General features: G+C 38.8%; 1 pseudogene; it reads left to right on the top strand.

Annotated features, from left to right (window-relative positions):
- Positions 1-1,595: 1,595 nt before the first annotated feature.
- LOC100552318 (ubiquitin carboxyl-terminal hydrolase 14-like) lies at positions 1,596-3,123 on the top strand (annotated as a pseudogene).
- Positions 3,124-4,329: the final 1,206 nt, after the last annotated feature.

Here is a 4,329-nt window from a genome sequence, read left to right on the forward strand (position 1 = left end):
ATTTCAGCACACACACACCAACTACCTTATTTTTCTACAGTACTTCACAATAAGGAAAACATGCATCAAAATATCTTGCACTCAGAAATATTGTGATTGTATCTTTAGCAATTGATTGCTCTTACTCTCCCCCATTCAGTTCTGAACTGGATTTTTTCATCAAATTATGCTTTGGCTGCATCCATCCTATAAGTTGAAAACAATGGGGTTAATTTTTGGATATAATCTCAAAATATTCACTGACAATATGATAAGGATTGAAGTCATTTTCCCAACTATCCTGTGAGCCTCCAAACCCTCTTTCCTTTCCTCTGTAGTGACACCAATTATAGCTACTATCATAGAGGAGCAAGACACTAAGGATGAAGGAAATCTTCTTTGTGTTCTCTTTTGTCCCACCAACTTCTGTCCAGTCCTGTCTCTTGGAATGTATCTGTCACAGTATTTTGGTACATTGGATATATGGAAAAATTGCACTTCCTAGGTACAAAGCATATTTGCCTTGAAAGGGGGAGACAGACTGGTGTCCTCCCCGTTCCCGTTTATAATATCATGGTCCCAGCTATGTGAATCAGTTTTGCTGGGGCAAAGATTGAGGGAAACTTTTCTATGATGGATTGCAGATTCTATGATGGATTGCAAGTAGTGAGAATTGGGGCTGGAGGTATAATGCATTATATGAACTTATTTTATGGTACAGCCTATTGTGCAACTTGAATTGACTTATTGTTTTCATTGCAGAAGATGTGTATTGTTAAATGTTTAGTATTTCTGAAAAGGTAAAGTTTACAGGCAGACATATGTACGTGCTTACCATCATTATGAGCATGGCAGATATGCACATACCCCAAGAGAAGCTACAAGTACTTATAATTAAACATGTTACAGCCAAATGTATAAATTAAGCTCTAGCAATTTATTTGCAAGATATTTTATATCTCCCTCTTCAACCCTAACAAAGGCTCTCATTATCATTATGCATGCACATCTGCTATCTTGTAAATCTACATAGAATACATTGTAAATCTCCATTGTAAATCTGTTGGATTGTAAATGGTTGGAAATAAATTTCATTTATTTCTTTATTTTGAAATAAGTAGTCATTTGGACCTGTCCTAATGAAGCATCTTGGCCTCTTAATTTCTTTTAAAAGGTATTGTTCGAGTTTTACAGAAGCTGGACTAGGGGTACATCTACACTGACCACTTCACATGAAGGACCAGTGAATCAGCTCCATGGTGGCTAGACAAAACATGGAGCTTATCTGGGTTAACATGGGCCAAAACTGCTTACCGCAGCCTCAAACTTTATTAACAAAAGTAATGGGTTGCTCTGAATTATCTCCCAGAATCTGGAGAAACCACAATGTTTGCTCCTTTTAAACATTCAGGTGGCCCAGAGACATGGGGTGATTCTCACCCCCCCCCCAAGGTTCTTGTCATGGCAGTCAGTTGATGTGACATGGGTTGTGATGGTTGCTCTTCATCTGCAGTGATAGTGGCCACAGCGAGGAGGCAATGAGAAAAAGAAGTGGGGAGAAGGGGTGATTCCTTTTCTCAACCCTCTTTCTTCACTCTGGCACCCTAGCCAATGTCATGCCGTGTGACTGGCATAACCGGAAGCAAAGTAAAGCACTACCTCAGGGCCTCAGCCGGTCTCTTGTCCCACCTTTCCTTCCTTCTCAACTGCCTCCTCTAGATAGAATGGAGCTGAATACAGATGAGCCTCCAATGGTATTCAAAGCTCAACTTTTTGCTTTGACTAGAGTTCAGCCAGGCAGACAGAAAGTAATGGTGAAATGTGCAACTATAAAAGCTAATGACTGGGGAAACATCAAAATTAAAAATGAGATGACCTTATTAAAGATGGGTTCTGCTGAAGTACTTCCTGAAGAACTGGTAGTCAGGCCTGTTTTTGTTGAAGATATAACAGAAGAACAGTTGGCTTCATCTATGGAGTTACCATGTGGTTTAACAAATCTTGGGAATACTTGTTACATGAATGTTACACTCTGTGCCAGAACTGAAAGAAGCTCTTAAGAAGTATGCTGGTGCATTAAGAGCTTCAGGGGAAATGGCCTCTGATCAGTATATTACTCCAGCTCTTAAGAGATTTATTTTATTCCATTGATAAAACCTCCTCTAGTATCATCATTCTCCTCCAGTTTTAACACATGGCCTTTCCTCAGTTCACTGAGAAAGGCGATCAAGGCCAGTATCTTCAACAGGGTGGTGACAAATGTTGGGTACAGATGATGTGAGAACTGCAGCAGAAGATAGAAGGGATAGAAGGCGATTCAGTTGTGGAAACTGACCCTGGAGCTTCATGAGCAGCTGGCTGCACCTCCTCAAAAAATGAGCTTAATTGATCAGTTGTTCAGTATTGAATTTGAAACTACCATGAAATGTATAGAAGCAGAAGAGGAGGATATCACAAAAGGAAGAGATAATCAATTCCAACTTAGTTACTTAATCATTCAAGAAGTTAAATATCTTTTCACTGGTCTTAAACTGCGCCTTCAAGAAGAAATCATCAAACTGTCTCCAACCTTGCAAAAAAAATGCATTTCACATTTTTTTTCAAAATAAGTCACCTGCCTGCTTACCTGACTATTCAGATGGCTTTTACAAAGAGAGAGAATCTGTAAATGCAAAAGTTCCCAAGGATGTTAAGTTTTTTCTTATGTTGGATGTATATGATTTATGTAGATCAGAACTTCAAGAGAACATGGATGCCTACCAATCAAAATTCAAGGACTTGAAAGACAAGAAAGTGAAACAAACAAAGCATTCTCGTAAAGGTGATGTTGCACAGAAAAAAGTTAAACATGAAGCATTTTCCTTTCCTGATGATATTGCCTCCAATATCTGTGGTTATTACGAACTGCAGGCTGTGTTAACACATCAAGGAAAATTTAGTTCTTCTGGACACTATGTATCTTTGGTTAAAAGAAAAGAAGATGAATTGATCAAATTTCATGATGACAAAGTCAGCACTGTTACACCAGAAGAAAACTTGAGGTTATGTGGGGGTGGAGACTGGCATATAGCTTACATCCTATTTTATGGGCCACACAGAATTAAAGTAATAAAAGATGAAGATGAACAATAGACCCCATTTCTATTTAGATGTGAAATAAATTTCTCAATGCCAGAGCTTCACAGACTATCTAACCATTGGTAGAAAAAAAAGTGAGATTCCTCTTTTCTTAATATTGACCATAAGACATTTATTACACACCTACCTTTGCATCATCATTTGTTCTTAAATCTTGCATGGTTTCTACCAGCTCAGTAGCTGACCATTCTTTCTATTATATTTGATAGCTTTGTCAGAAAGATGAAAAAATGTTGCCTCAACATGTAACCCATAGTCTATGGACTCGCATAACCCATGTTTTGTGTGGTGGCTGCTGGGATGTAGAGAATGGAAGGGGGCAATAGGGATGGCCATCCAGAAACATTGAACCAGGTTTGGCACTGCCAGACAGCCAGTACGCCCTCTTGCCTCTACAGTGGACGGGAGAGTGACAGTCTAAACCAGTGGTTCTCAACCTGTGTGTCCTCAGATGTTTTGGCCTTCAACTCCCAGAAATCTTAACAGCTGGTAAACTGGTTGGGATTTCTGGGATTTGTAGGCAAAAATGCCTGGGGACTCACAGGTTGAGAACCACTGGTCTAAACCATCCTGGGGCTGATCCAGCATTCACCATTCTGAATAGCCCTGGGATAAGTGGTCAGTGCACACCCCCTCTAGGACCATAGATCATGCATGACTGGACCAATTATTCTCAATGACTCTATCTACACTGGTCATTTAATGTGGATAAACAACAAACTCTCAAAAGAAAGTCTTGAATGCATTAGTGCTTTGTAATTTGTATAATCATCATCAGGACCTCAAACTGGTTCCAGAATTTCCTATTTAATCATCTGCACAACCAAGCCACTTTCTTCAACGCCAGTTTGAAACTGCATTAAATGGTCAGTGTAAATCAGGCCAATGTGATCAGGCAACTCTATCTATCTATCTATCTATCTATCTATCTATCTATCTATCTATCTATCTATCCATCTATCCATCTATCTATCTTGGAAGAAGATTTTAAGTGGTTTCTAAAAGAATTTCAAAATATTTGTTTATGCAAAGCTTACCTCCTTTCAGTTTGGATGTGTATGTAGTTTGTTTTGAATAAAAGGTATTTTGAAACATGTTGAACTGCCCTTATTTGTGATATTGTAACTTTCATATTCTTTCCGTGTTATTCAGGCTCTGATACCAAATGTTACATTAAAGAAGTGATGCGAGGAGCACAGCTATTTCATTAAT

Source organism: Anolis carolinensis, chromosome 3 (genome assembly GCF_035594765.1).
Source record: "Anolis carolinensis isolate JA03-04 chromosome 3, rAnoCar3.1.pri, whole genome shotgun sequence".
Taxonomy (NCBI): Eukaryota; Metazoa; Chordata; class Lepidosauria; order Squamata; family Dactyloidae; genus Anolis; species Anolis carolinensis.